General features: G+C 38.8%; 1 long non-coding RNA gene across 1 annotated transcript; it reads left to right on the forward strand.

Moving 5' to 3' along the window:
* The first annotated feature begins 5,827 nt into the window (after positions 1-5,827).
* Positions 5,828-7,229, forward strand: LOC105917954. Its single transcript, XR_001165180.3, has 2 exons — positions 5,828-5,965; positions 6,096-7,229. It is a non-coding gene; the product is annotated as an uncharacterized LOC105917954 (long non-coding RNA).
* The last annotated feature ends 8,854 nt before the right edge of the window (positions 7,230-16,083 follow it).

Genomic DNA, 16,083 nt, shown 5'->3' on the forward strand with positions numbered 1-16,083 from the left:
TGTTCAGCTCCAGGTTCTCTATGCAGCTTACATGGGTCAGTAGAGTTGGGTTGTACTTGTAGGGAAATGGACCTTACCAAGCTCCGCCCACAACTGTCCTAAAAATTCTGAAGTCTCACAAACAAATTCAATTCTACGGAAGTTTCTATGTAAACATGGCGGTTTCCACTTGGACTGATTCTTTGCGGAGTATTCCTGACTCGATTAGTGCGTCATTTCTGCCTGATTTTGAAAAAATATCATCGACAACAATGGACAGAGGAATTAACAAGTTCATGTCATCATTTTTGGATGAGTTAAAGGTATTTGAGCCACGCGATGCCTCCAAAGTTGTGCAGGTCACAGCAAAATGCTATCGGTCGATGAGGAAAACGGCAGACCCTCACTCCCTCAGCATTAATATAGATGTGGACAAGATAACTGATGCCTATTGTTCTTGCAAGGCTGGGTAAGTTGTGCATTCATCGTTTTGTCTGTTACTTTTGAAATCAGCGGATAATTCCTGTGGTTTGTTGGCAAATGTTTGTGTGGCTAGCCTGATACGCTGTACTTGGTGCTAGAGTGGCTAACACGAGGAACAGTTTCGTCCAAAGCCTTTTCTGCTAAAATAAAATATTTAGTGTATGTCAGATACAGTACACGATTGAGATTGATCTGTTTAGCTAACGTAAGACTGTGTAGCAGACAGGCTTCACGGTCTTGAAGCTGTAAAGTTGTATCAGTACTGCCGTTATGTTGTAATTAGCTAAAAGCTGTTCATGATGCATGCGTTTATTATTGATTTTCTTTTTTTCAGACTTGGGGGTCATTGTTCACATATTATAGGCCTCCTCAAGACCTTGCAGTATTTCAAACTGCAAAGTTTTTCCTCAATCCCTGACCGATTGAGCTGCACCAGTATGCCACAAGCTTGGGGAGCACAATCAGCTCGGGGTTTGAGGATTGAACCCGTTCCCATCAACCACCTCACTCTAGCACGACACGTGACTCACCGCAAGCGCAGACCGAAGGAATGCAGTGTGGACTTGAACAAAATGTATGTACTTTTTTACTGATTTAGATTTGAAACAAAATTTAACAAAAAAATATATGTACCCTGGTGTTGTTTTATGATTCTGAGTGTAACTACAACTGCATGAATGCAAACAAAACCAACACATAAAACTGTTCTTTATTTTAATTACCATTGCAAATTTGACAGCTCTCAAAATTCATTTTAATTGTATTTACAGAGTGACAAAGGTTGAACCCGAGGAGATAGATTCACTGAAATTATTACATGGTACTCCATTGACATATATGTTGACGCCTTCAGCACCAACTGTCTCTACACCCCTGGGAGAAGTGCAAATTGGGTCAGCTGTTTCCTATCAGGTAAAAATGAATGAAATGTGTACTGAAACAAGACTAGTATTACTGTTCTTACATTTTCTTCAAAACAAAGCCCTGGAAAAGTGTCAAGTAGCAACACACAGCCCATATTCTGTTTAACTTAGGAAATAATATAGCAGGAATTGTACAACCAACTATTTTGAAATCTTTAATGCGAGAAATGAGTCGTTCAACATGCACTCTGTGTCTTGCTATTTTGTCAGTTAGTGCAAGATCTGCCTGAGACAACTGTTTGTCTGCTGAGGCAAAAGGTGGTATGTTTAAGGACAGACCAAGGGCATTTATCTCATCCTTGATTGTAAACCCTTTGTCTGCCATGACACCGTCACCATTCTGAAAGTAACCAACGTCCTTCAGTTGTTGTATGGTTTCATAAAAACCACTTGCTTTTGTAATGGCCTTGTCTGATATTGATCCTGTGAATAATTCTGATGTGAACATGAAAGACCCCCGAGAGTCACAACCTATGAGTGCCTTGAATGTTGTGGTAGACTTATAATCGCTATATAGTTGGCATTGCACACCATGGGCCCAGGGGGATTCTGTTTTTAATTCTGTTCCATCAATAATAATTAATGTTGTAGGGAAATTTGCTTTGAAGTCTTTTGGCATGTTGTCTATTATAGTTTGTCTTTGTGGCCAGATAGAAACAGTGCACAGCTTAAGATAAATAATGTCAATCCAAGTGTTAAATACTATACCAGCTGACTGTTGTGAAATGCCGAACCGTGTTGCTAGATCGAACAGACCAAAGTTTTGTCTCAGTCTGCACATAGTCAGGAAAAGTCCATTTTCTGCTGACATTTCTCTAATGTCATTTCTGTTTTCATCATAAGTCAAAGTCTCCCTCTTTGGCAAGAGAAATGTAAATAGTGACATGAAACGGACTAATGTAAGTCCTGTATAATATACACACAGATTTTTTTTGCTGTTCTTCTCAGATTCAACAACAGCATCAATACCAAACAGTTTTCGTTTCTGTTCTTTCTGTAGCTCTGTTTCTAAATTTTCCACTTTTGCTTGTAAGCGACTGATTTCAGTTTTTGCCATTTCCAACTCTGCAGTCACTGCAAGCATATCCAGCGGCGAAATCCCTGAAAACAAAAAATAAAAAAGGACTAAATATGTATATATAGACAAATGTATATAATGTGATGATACGGCTCTTTTGTTTCAGACAAGGAACTTGAAGGCAGATGCGACAGCGGTCATGCAACAGTGTGGCAACACCTGTGTCACAAATAACCCACCAGTGGATCTTCCAGAAAGATATAAAGCTTTGAAAGACCTTAATATTTGTGAAGATCCTGTGGAACTGGAAGCTCGAACCAGAGAACAGAGTAATTGTGCTGAGTGGTTTGAGGCAAGAAAAAAAAGGCTTACAGCCTCAAATTTCCATCGAGTTATGGTCAGGAAAGCAAAGGTCACACACAAGTTTTTAGAGTCATTTTTTGACGCTAACTCTGTTTCAGCCCCTTCACTGGATTACGGGCGAAGAAACGAGCCCTTAGCAAAATCCAAATATTTACAGACACATCAGGACCGGCACTTGCATGAGTGTGGCTTTGTGGTCAGTAATCACTTTCCCTTCATAGGTGCTTCACCCGACGGCAAAGTATGTGACGGTGGCCGATCAGGTCTAATAGAAATAAAGTGTCCGTATACCGCTCGAAATTCCACCATTCTGGATGCCTGCATGCTACCCAATTTTTGCCTAGAAATGCAACCCAGTGGCTCTGCTCAGCTGAAGAAGACACACATGTACTATGCTCAGGTTCAAGGTCAACTTATGATCACAGGATGTGATTTTAGTGATTTTATTGTTTTCACCCACAAGGATTTACATGTAGAAAGAGTGTGGCCAGACAAAGTATTTATGTCATCCATGTTAGAAGTTTTAGCTGCTTTCTATCAAGATCATGCTGTGCCTTATTTACAAAACATGTAGGAACTGGTTATCCTCACTTACAATATTCATCTGTTTGCACCTCTATCCCTTTGTCTGCATCATTGTTTACTGCAGCATCGTAGGTATCCCTGTAAATAATTCAGAACATTCACTGTGAACTAGATGGTATCCCTGTAAACAATTGAAACAACAAAAGTGATTCTGTTTCTGTTTGATGTTCATGTTTGTGGAAAATGTGAATTGTGACACATGATAAATAATAAAATAACTTTTAATCAGCACTGTGTTATGGATGTGTATATAATTGTGTGTACTAACAAGCTCTCTGCTCTAATCAATGGTCTCTTGTCTTTGCTGTCCTGCCTACTTGCACTTTCCGATGCTCTTTTTCGTGCGCGCCTAGCTTTATGCACTCGCGCTCCGTCTGCTGGTGTCGGATAAGGATGGGACGCTGTTGGCCCATCCCCGCCAACAAAATGCTAATAAATAAATAAATAATAAGCAATAAGTATTATTGCTTTGCTTTAAGTATTAAAGCAAATTTATAATACTTACACCAGCACACACTCCCTTGTTCTTGTTGATCCTACGAAGGTTGAGCTGCTCATGTGGTCGTGCACAAGCTTTGATCCAAGCCCGGCATTCTGCACCTGATTTTGGAAATCTGTGAATTTTCCCACCACAAATACGATCAGGATATCTGACATCACCAGTACAGATACCCCACTGGCAATGGAGAACCATTATTTTTTATTATTTTTCGATTATTAACTCGAAAACTTTATGCCGGTATGCTAGTACAGCAGTAGTCTAGCACTACATTAGCTTGTGTTTGTGAGACTTCTTCGAACGTTGTAGCCACTCTATGACGTAGAATGGGCATCAGCCAATGAAAAGCGGCCCCTCTGGTAAGGTCCATAACCATATAGATGTCTGGATAAAATAAAGACAAGAACAAGAAACCAGTTCTTCACAGCTGCTATTAAATCACACAAGTCAAGAGCATAAAGAGACATGAAAGCAGCAGGAAACACCTGAAACCTTCTCAGGGGCCATGGATATTTAAATGAGACCCAGATTTAAACAAATCAGCAGGAACTATGGAGTCAAAGTTCAGTTCTGAAGAACTTCCTGACCCAGCAGATAACAGTTTGTTCTTGTTCAGGATTTTTCCATCTGGCTCTGGAATGTTCTGTTGCCGTGGCAACTCCAGCCTCCGCTTCTGATTGGTCCGTTTGTCTGCGCAGAAAGCGTCACACGATGAACGGAAGCAACTGCAGCTCACTGTCAAAATAAAATGTACATAATGTTTCTTTTTTCATAAAACTAGAATACCAATACTGAGTCGTTTTTAACTATTTATTTAGGGTTTATAAGTTAAGGAAGTAAATTACTCTGTTTGCATAAATGGAAAAAAGTTTGTAGTTTGCAGCACAAAGGTTTAAAAAATGATCACTTAACTATGTATTATTCGTAAAAATTGTCTAATGGTCTATTTTAAGAGAAGTCAAACTGAACAAAACAGCAGAAACAATGGGGTGACTATATTGTTTTAACCCTTAAGATCTTTCACATTATCCTGTTTCTTCTGATTTGAACCATAACTATATAAACACACAATAATTATTCCTATAATCCTCTGTTGGTATAGAATTTTGGCTGTAAACCAAATGAAGAGTGTTTATATTGCCAAATCATCTTCCTATATCTGTAGATCTTGTAGTACACAAGGCAAAGCCCCACAATGCACTGAATGCACGTGGTCATTATATATTATGTATGTGTGCAATATTGCTGTGGATGAAATATTTGGCTGGCTATATGATTTAAGGTGCATTAACCTCTAATTTCCCTTTGGCCTTTTAGGTGGACTCTCGCTGTCCTTTAGTCCCACAACTGATAAAAGTCTCAGTGAAACTGATCAGAAAGCCCAGTGGGGACATTTCGATGATGGAAAAGAAAGCGTGCCAATAATGTGGGTTAATTACAATGCATATCATAATCAAAATATATAACAATAGTATCATAATGCCATTCAAAATTTAATTATCAGGTCCACTTTTGCTTTCTTTTGATAATCAAAGTTTATAAAGAATAGGGGATACAGCTCACAAAGTAAAGTTAGAACAGCAGAGAAAAATGAAAACTCTTCTGCTCACTTAAAGAAATGTTGATCAGGAAAACTTCAAGAGATCAGGAAAAACTAAAACATAAAGGGCTATATTTGGGCATTGAACATAAAACATTTCATAATCCATGTCTGAAATTGGTTGGTTGCTTAAAAACAAGAAGTCTACCGATAAAGGGTTATATTAGATGATTAAAACTAAAGCACTGAAACAGTAGTTTTGAAGAATAACGTTAATTTATCCAAATTAAATATAAACCAAGCCAGGACATGCTTTTTAGGACCGAAGGCTTTTATTTTGAAAGGCTCCACCAGATCTGGTCCTCTCCATTGGCTCCAGCTTGATGGCGGGACCGCAGAGAAAGTTCTGGAAGCAGCCACACGGGGTTTCCCGCAGCTATATAACAGGCAGCAGCGCACCAGGTCCGCTTTGTGTCGGGACGGGACCGGGACCAGGACCGGGACAGCGGGGGGACCGAGAAACGGAAGACGATGGCCACCGAGACGCTTCCCGCTGGGGACCGAGGCTTCTATCCGTGAGTAAAGCCACTTCCGGCCTGCGTTCAGCGGGACGAGCGGACGCTCTCTCTCTGTTTCTGGGTGTTGTTCTTTGTTTGCAGGGGAAGTTGGTGGTTCTGTGCTGAAAACTTGTTTTATTCGTTTCAGAACTGTACCCGTCCATGACGCAAACACAGAGGTTTCCGTAGAAACAGAAGTAAAAGCTGGACTGAGCGCGTGGCAGGCTTTAAACACTGCCTCGCGCTAAACTAATGGAACGATATTTAACTGGGATTTAATTCTGATTTACAGATGGGACCAAGAAATGGGTTTGGTTTCATAAAACGTGGTTCTGTATGGGGAAACAACTGCTTCATGTTCTGGTTTACCCGGGAAAAATCATATAAGTAACTTTGTCTAAAGAAACCTTTAAAAAAATTTAAGTTACTACGATGAACTTCCAGTTATTGTCAAACCACAGCCTGGAGGGAAAAGACTAAAGTACAAAGAAGGTTTGGACATCTGATCCTTTGAAGGTCAAATGAAAGACAGCTGGAGCTGGCCAGGACCGGTTTAGACCGGTTTAAACCTGATCTGCAGTAGGTCTGGGAAGGTTCTGGAAGAGCCGTAAACAGCTCGTGGGGGCGGGGCCAGTGGGGGCGGGGCGGGTCTGGAATGTTCGGAGAGCAGCTCGAGGGTTCCCTCTAGTGGCGATGCTGCTCTATGACGCTCTGCCGCAGGTTTGTATGCAAAGTAGAAAACCAATAAACATTCAGTAGTTTTGTGACATCGGTGCCTGATAACAGTATTGTGTTAAATGCTGAGTTATATTAGCTTCTATGGTAATCTGTAAAGATAAACTGTAATACTGTCTGGCTATGTACCCCACCCTTACATAAGAGCTGTAATTATTTCTGCAGGTTCAGTTGTAAAGTCTTTAATATGAATAAAATGTGTTGGAGAAAGAAAATGTGTCAAGAGCGTTGCGTAACTGCACTAACATCTATGCCTGCCCTGGACTAGCAGGAACTAGAGAACATAAAAAATGCCACCAAGGACCAAAGCTAAAACATTACGCACCACGAGGGCTTATAAAGGACATATTTTTAAAGACTATTACTAGAAGTATATAGTATAATATTGAATACAATTGGGATTGGCTGTTTAACCCACTATGTGTCCATTTAGTCTAAAGCAAATATTTTAAAGGTGCATATGTGCAATACTGAGCATCAAGATGAGTTTATGGACCAGAAAATCTGATGTCTGTTTGCCTCCTAGCATTGGTGTAAAAAAAAAAAATCTAACTTCAGAGACATTATCAATAAGCTCTTACTTTTTACTGGAATAAATTAACATCCAGGCGTAGCTGCAGGAACTGATGAGGACAACAGATGTAAGATAACTGGACATGAAAATTAGATTATCTTATATAAAGTATAGTTGTCTGTATGCTGCATTGTGGACATAATTGATTAGCAGTTAATCAAAAAAGTAAACTAATAATCCTAAAAATGCACTATTCTACTTAAGTCTTTGTTGGCTGTGTGGTAAACAACTCTGTGAAGCTCCTCCTCCATCCATAAGTAGCTTATGTTCAAGTAGCGAAATAAGATGTAATAAAATAGAAGTAATGACACTAGTTTCAAAATTTAAGGAGTGGAAGTAAAAAGTAGGCTAAAAAAATAATTACTCCAGTAAAGTATAAATCACCAAAAGTTCTGCTTCATTAAGGTACCGAAGTAATTGTACTTAGTTGACACCTCTGGTTTCAGACATGCAGCTTTCAGTTTTAGTCCCCTAATGTAGTAGCACCGGTTCACCAGCAGAGGTCCTTTCCATCAGAGCTGCCTGCAGTGTTCAAGTGAGACAGCAGGGGGCGCTCTTCTGGTTTAGAACAGAGTCCACATGTGTTCTGTGGTGCTGGCGGGGAAACCTGGACAGCTTCCTGCCTTTAGGCTGCAGCGGCCTGTATTTGTGCCTCAGAACCCTCAACAGGAACGTTATCTGGAAAAATGTGAGGTTCCCTGAAGATCAGCGGAGTAGGAGCTGATCTACATTTAACATTTTTAAAATCATGTTTTAATAGAAAACACTCATTAAGCTTCATCCTGTAGATTTATTCAAACATAAATCATAAATTGATTCTGCAGATCAATATTAAACAAAGAAGCAACTGAAATTAGATTTTAAAGTCTCAAAGTTCAGAGAAATAAATTAAAAGGTGTTGAAAAGCAGCTTGACTATTATAGATTATAGAAATATTTAATCTGCAGATTTTGCAGGTAAATACACATTTTCTACATGAAAGTCTGGTTAAATTCTTAGTTTTCATGTAAGATAAAAACTTTAACACTGAGAGAGAAAATAGTTTTAAATGAAGGAAATAAAATGTTAAAAGCAGCCAAAGTTTTCTGAACAGGAAGGAAACAAAAACAGGAATTCAGTGTGTGGCTGATTTGGATAATTTAAAGAGGAAGTCCAGAACCTAGACCCGGTTCTGGAGTAAAACCTGAAGTTAACAGCTTCAGGTGTAAAGATGTGAATTATTTCCTGCTGAGAACCATAAAAGAGCTACAAAAAAATAAAAAAATAAGGCTTTATTGCTCTAAATGGGGGTTTTAACGCTTTAATGAACTCTTAACGAGATGTTTCAGGCTGTGATGCTTGATGTTAGCAGCTTTAATGAATTAAACAACTTCACTATAATAATCTTATCATGGAGGAGTTTAATGGTCCATCAGCTGTTCTCATGAGTTTATGAAGGTTTAATGAGAAAAAGATATTTTGATGATTTAAAATCAGGATGATGGATAATTTCATGTGTAAAATAAATGAGTTAACTGATGTCAGATTTTTATTGTAACAGTTTGTGATTATGTGTAAAAGTGAATTGTTAAATTCAGGTTTAAATATTTCACTGCTGTCAACATTTCTAAATTATATGGACAATATTTCAGATATATAGATTGTCTCATAATTGGTCTGTAGTTGAATCCTGACATAATTTAAACATAATTCAGACATTTTCAGACTGTCATGGAAACCCTTCCTGTTGCTTAAATACATAAAAACTAGAATTTGTTTTCACTGTAAATGTTCAGAATGATTCGGATAATAAAGTTTAACGTCTGCACCGATCGTCTCTGCAGCTTCAAACTACAAATGGAATTAAAAAGCTAAAACGACGTTTCTGCTTCACAACTGGATCATTTTACACTGAACAAAGTCTTTGACTCGTTCAGTGAAACGAACGATTCATTTCCAGACTGACTCAGTTGTCCTGCCCTCCCTCCATCCCTTCATCTTTCTCTCCTCCCTTCTCTCCTTCCCTCCCTCCATAGAAAGGAACCTCCCCCTTCTCGCCCTCTCACCCAGAAAGGAGATCCCTCAGGCCCCGGGGCGCCCCGGTCGGCAGGAGCCTGCAGGAAGAAAGAGGGCCGTAAACCGGCCGCCAGGCACACGAAAAAAGACCAACAGAGGGCCGGCAAGAAGGAAACGGGCGGCACGGGCTAATGCAAGCACGAAGAGGAAGCGCGAGCGGAGAAGGGGATGGCAGGACGCAGACACGGCCAGCGCCGACCGGCGCGCGCGGCTGGAACACGCCCCCGTACGGAAAGACCACGAAACCGGCTACCGCACCCCAGAAGAACACTGTTTCAGGCCGAGGGGACCCGCAAATCCTCTAACTTCAACTAGACGGGAGACCCGTAAGTCACTTCCCCTCAAACTACAAGCCGCCATCAGAAGTCGATCGACTGGCCTCTGTCCTGCAATTTACGTCTTACACTCATTCCTCCTTCACCTCTCTCCTTCTCTCCTTCCCTCCTCCCTTCTCTTTCTCCTTCCCTCCCTCCATCCGTCCCTTTCTCCTTCCTTCCCTCCATCCCTTCATCTTTCTCCTTCCTTCCCTCCATCCCTTCATCTTTCTCCTTCCCTCTGTCTTTCTCTCCTCCCCCCCTCCCTTCGTCCTTCCCTCCATCCCTCTTTCCTAGAGCCTGCCGCCCATTAGACAGTATCTGGAAATGCTGAGTACGCAGCGGCCTCCAGGGGGCGCCAGAAATCAGAATAAATTCACCTTCATATAACTAAATTAAAACGAACTAAAATTAACTCTTAGAAGGAAAATCTAACACAGACTCCGATGTTTAGCAGTGACCAGTTAATATTACTGCGTCTGTCATGTGATGACGTCATAGATGACGGCTGGGAGAAGATCCAGGAAGTAGAGTTTCAGTCTGATGGCTGCAGTAACAAGAAGCGCCACTAGAGGCCAGTAAAGTAGACAGTTTTCTGTATTTTATTTAGTTTATTTATTTTTATATATAGTTTTTGCATGGTGCAAACGGTGTGGTCATTTAAATTTAATGTTAGTTTTCTAATTTCTAACTAATATTGTTTTATTCACTTTATGGGATTTTTAGGGTATTTATACTGTGTTCAGATTTTTAAATTATTATCATTACTTCTCATTTTTAAGCATGCAAATTGGGGTAGAATGTTATGTTCTAAATTTAAGACTAGAAATTAAAGATGTAAGTGGATGTAAACTCCTGATGAGGCGGGCCTCTAGGGCACCGCATTGGGCCGGTTCTTCCCGGTCCTGCTTGGTCTGTCTCTGTCCCTCCAGCTGATAAAGCTGCTAATATCTGTCAGTAATTGTCCATCATGAGTTATGGTGCAGAGCTGCTGCTGGTAAATGTAGTAAATGCAGCATAAACATCATAAAACAGTTCAGTTTACACTGGAGTATTTATGACTTGGTCTTTAGGGCACTTAAAGTTTATCTGACTTTCCTCCGGGAACTTTATTGGTTCCAGGAACCAGAGAAAAAGGTGCAGCTTTAAGAGGAACCGATGAAGCAGCTCAGAAAGAAAAGCTGCTTCACCCATCCTGATGAAAAAGTCAATTTAGCTTAAAGCGTTAAAATGAAAAACACCAAATGAATAATAAACTTGTTGTTTTTAAAGATCATTAAACACATCATTATTATCAGTTTGTATGAGTGTTCTCTTATTAGTGGGAATAACGTTATTGATCGTTAAACCTTAAAGTGTTTCTGAATATTTAGCGGTGAAACATCAAATAATCTGGCTGTAAATAATCTTAGAGTTGTTTAGAACAACATAGATGAGTCTGGAAACATTTCCACCCACAGCCCCTCCCCATTTAACCTCATTAAGATGCCTCCTAAATACCTTCTAGTGTCCATTATTAACACTAAAAGCTTTCTGAATTTACTCTATTTTAATATTATTGAATTACACAGTCTGCTGTTGAAAGGATGACATCAACCTGCAGCTTTAAGGTTTACTTTATTAATCCCCAAGGGTGAAATTGAGTTGTCACTGACATGTAAATCACATTTACAGGAAAAAAAACACTCACACTGGACTCTGCTGTAGACACAACAAATAACATTTAAATAAAAAACAAGTCAAACTCCTAAAATCTAGATTTTAAACTTAGAAGGAAATGAGTAGATCTGGTTAAACATCTACAGCTGACCTAACCGTAACTCATCATCAGATGGTTCCAACAGACGGACCTCAGGAACAAACTCAACCAAGTTCTACATTCTGTTAAATAAACTGTTAAAATCAGAAACCTTTAAATTCACCGGATCTGAACTAAAACAGCTTTTTAATCCCATCCCATAATAATTCCTTGTTCTCCACCCTATGGACTGTTAATTGGACCGAATGCATTTAAATGAAGAAAAGTTAAATTTTAAAACTAGAAGCTGCTTCAAACGTCCCGATAACAAAAAAAGAGTTTTTATTTGATTTAGACCAAAATGATCTGTTAAACCAAAAACTTCAGTCATTCAGCTGCAAACCAACAATCAGCCTCTTAAAAAGAATCATTAATGTTATCATTTTTATAAACTCAACTGCAAGTTTTAAACAGTTAAACATGAAGGTTCTGCTTCTGAAACATTAATTTATTTCAACAGATAATTATTGTAAAAATTACAGATACTTAAACTAGGTTATGAAAATAGAAATGGTAATGTAAAAATTGTCTTTTTCATGTAGTTTAATGTTATTATATTTAAATGAGGTAAATTGGTTTACTGGAAAAATGGACCAGATTTAAATTTACTCTGAATATTTTAAACAAACCAAAACTTTCTCTATTGGTCCTTTTTGCCTCCCTGAAAACTGAAATATTAAAGGATTATTCTGTTTTCTAGACTAAGTGCTTCAGGAAATACAACAGATTTTATCTGAAAATTCATTGATTCATAGTTATGATGTTAGGGGGGAACTTTTAGAACTTTACACTGGATTTAATCGGTTCTCCGTCTCATAAATTTAGAAACTCTCCTGTTTACCCTCCAAATAATCCCAGAAACACGTTAAATTATTTTTCCTCCTGAGTCGGTGATTCTACAAAACCTGAGATAAAAATCTATGTCATCCATGAGATATTATTATTATTATTATTATTATTATTATATTTCACCAACAGAGTCACACAGGAATAAACTACAGAAATACTAGTAACTTTTTTGTAAAATAAAATAAAGTACTGTAATCTCTGATTTTAAACTAGGTTTATGTGTACAATTTAAAATGTATAACTAATGTGCATATTAATGTGTTAATATTGTTTTATAGTCTATATTAATATTTTACCAAGACAATTCAAAGTGCTGAAGAGAACAGATTAGTTTCACCTGTAAAATAAATTGTTGTTATTATTATGAATAAATAAATAATGAGCCAACATAAGAACAGACTTTTGGATGCATATAACTGTCCATGTAATATTTCTTATTGTGTTCATATAATTTAAACATCATGCAGTAATAAATCCTGAACAACTTGTTTCTAGACTCAGTAAAAAAGTCTTTGTACCCTGACTTTGTCTCCTCATCCTCCCCCGGTTCCTTTTCCTGCTCCTCCCCCGGTTCTCCCCTAACTCATCAGAGCAGAACCACAGCTCTCTGGATCTGACCCGGGAACAGCTGACCGGGTCGATCTCTGCAGGCTCCTCTTCATCTGCTGGACTGATTCAGCTCCTAAAAGCATTTCAGCTGTTTACCAGCAGTGAAGTAATAAATCTGAGGCTCGGGTTTGAATCCCACATTTTCCAGCGTATTTAATCTTCTTTTAATATTTTTGCTTTGGGGGTTCTGGTCATGCTGTCAGCTGCTTCTGGACCAGAGGGTAAAAATACTGACGGCTCTGTTATAAAACACTCCTTTAGGTCTGAATCTACAGTAATCTGTTATTTTGAAGGTTTATGGACTAAAGTGTAAAATTCAAATGTAAAAAAACATATAAAGTAAGAAAAAGATTCTAAAATCTCACAGCCACTAAGTTTTATTCAGCTTTCTATAGTGAATAAATTCCTTTGACTGCAGCAGCTTTACAGTAAAATTAATTAATTTTAACTCAAATTAATAAAAAAGAAATGATATTATTTATTAAAGTTGGTATCTGAGAAACTTTGTTTTACAGAAAAAAAACAGAAATCAGTAAGAAAACTAGATTATAGTTTGAGTCTTTGATACAAACCGATTCATTTTCAGAAATTGTCTCTCAGACAAAAGATTTTTTAAATAAACCAAAACTCGATTATATCAGTGGAGTTTTTCTTTACACGCCTCCAATTCTCCAATTTAATCCCATTTTTCACCCATTTTGACCAATAAAAATGTTAGTGGTGGATTTTACTGTCAAATATTCACATTTCTAGGTTTATTCTATAAAAGTGCAGTAAAACCTGATCAGAGGCTAAAGAACAGGAGACACTCGTTCATCCACAGCAGGAGTTTGTTGAATGTTTCTGACAAAACATTATGACCACCTTTTGTTTAAAAGTTAATTTGAAGTCATGCTGAGCAGCATGAGGGCTGAGGACGAGGCCATGTGGGACTCCAGACTGGATCTTAATTCCCAGTCAGAACCAGCTGCTGGTTCCCGTTCCTGCTGTCATGTTTTCAGGGTCAACCAGAACCTAGAAGTGGTTTCAGATCACCAGCGATAAGAAAGACGAGAGAGGAAGGACCTTAGTTCAACAGGTAATCACTGCAGGATGATGTCTATGGGTCGCATTGCCTGCTGAGGTTCTCATCTCATGGAGGCATATTATTACCAGTATTATTATTATTATTATTAATCTATATTATATATCTTATTATATATCTTAATGTTTTTAACACAAACATGGCTGCATGAATTTAGTGAAGCAGCTATACTGATGGAGTCGACACCTTCAAACTACAATTTCCTTTGTGAGAGCAGACAGCAAAGGAAAGGTGGAGGAGTAGCAACATTGTTTAATGATTCACTAAAGTGTAAAAAGGTGTTTTGGGGAAAATTTGACTCTTTTGAACATTTGGCTCTCCAGGTAAAGAGCCCGGTACGAACTATGTTTCTGAATGTTTACAGGCCTCCTAAGTCCACATCAAACTTTTTTAATGATTTCAGTGACCTGCTGTCTGTGATATGTGTTGATTATGACTTTTTAATTATTGTTGGAGACTTGAACTTTCACGTTGACAACCCTGAAGACAGAAGTGCAAAAGAACTGTGTGACACATTTAGAAACGTTAGTTTAACACAGCATGTTAAACAGCCAACACACAAGCAGGGACATATTTTAGACTTAATCATCACTAAAGGTCTAAACATTTCTAACGTCAATGTAACTGATGTTGCCTTATCCGATCACTTCTCCGTTACCTTTGAATGTATCATTTCCAGTGACTCATTTAGCCAAAGGGACATCGTAAGAAAACGCACCTTTAAGGGCAATGCCACGGAAACTTTTATTCAAGCTTACTTTGCTACCTCAACCTTGGGCTGCAACTCAGTAGATGAGCTAGTAGATAACTTTCAGTCTAAAGTCTCAGACATCATTAACTGCATTGCTCCAGTCAAAGTGAAGTTTTTTTCCGGGAAGAATAAATCTCCTTGGAGAAATGCTCCAGCAGTTAGAAGTGAAAAAAGGGAATGTCGAAAAGCTGAACGCAGGTGGAGAAAGAACAGACTCCAGGTTCACTATGACATCTATAAAGAGAGACTTTACAGATATAACTCACAACTGAAAAATGCAAGAGAATCTTTCTTCTCTGAGATCATTAAGAAAAACATTAATAACGCTCGTGTCTTATTTGATACTGTTGATCACTCCATTCTGTTAGAACGCCTGGAGAACTGGGTCAGCCTCTCTGGTACAGCTCTCCACTGGTTTAAATCCTACTTAAAGGACTTTTTTGTATCAGTAGGTAACTTTACATCAGAGATGACAAAAATCACATGTGGGGTTCCCCAAGGGTCCATCCTGGGTTCCTCCTCTTCAATATCTACATGCTCCCTCTAGCTCAGATCATAAAAAACAACAACATCAGCTACCATAACTATGCAGACGACACACAGCTCTACATCACCATGTCACCAGGTGACTATGAACCAGTTCAGGCACTGAGTAAATGCCTAGAAGAAATCAATGCCTGGATGTGCCAAAACTTTCTTCAATTGAATAAAAACAAAACTGAAGTAATAATATTTGGACCAATAGAGGAGAGATCAAAAGTTAACACACAGCTTCAGCTGCTTCAGCTAAAAACCACTGATCAGGCCCGAAATCCGGGAGTAGTGATGGACTCAGACCTGAACCTCCAAAAGCATCTAAAGACAGTTACAAGGTCAGCTTTTTATCACCTGAGGAACATTTCTAGGATTAAAGGACTGATGTCTCAGCAGGATCTGGAAAAACTAATCCATGCGTTTATTTTTAGTAGAATTGATTACTGCAACGGTGTCTTCACAGGTCTGCCTAAAAAGTGGATCAGACAGCTGCAGCTGATCCAGAACGCTGCTGCCCGCGTCCTCACTAAGACTAAGAAAGTAGAGCACATAACCCCAGTTCTAAAGTCCTTACACTGGCTCCCTGTATCTCAGAGAATAGACTTTAAAATACTTCTGTTAGTCTATAAATCCCTGAATTAGCACCTAAATCCATCACAGACTTGTTATCAGGGCATCAACCCTCCAGACCACTCAGGTCTTCTGGCTCCAGCCTGCTCTGCAGAACCAGAACCAGAACCAGACATGGAGAAGCAGCATTTAGTTCCTATGCTCCACTGATCTGGAACAAACTTCCAGAAAACTGTAAAAGTGCGGAAAGCCTGAGTTCCTTT

This window comes from Fundulus heteroclitus, chromosome 16 (genome assembly GCF_011125445.2).
Source record: "Fundulus heteroclitus isolate FHET01 chromosome 16, MU-UCD_Fhet_4.1, whole genome shotgun sequence".
Classification (NCBI taxonomy): domain Eukaryota; kingdom Metazoa; phylum Chordata; class Actinopteri; order Cyprinodontiformes; family Fundulidae; genus Fundulus; species Fundulus heteroclitus.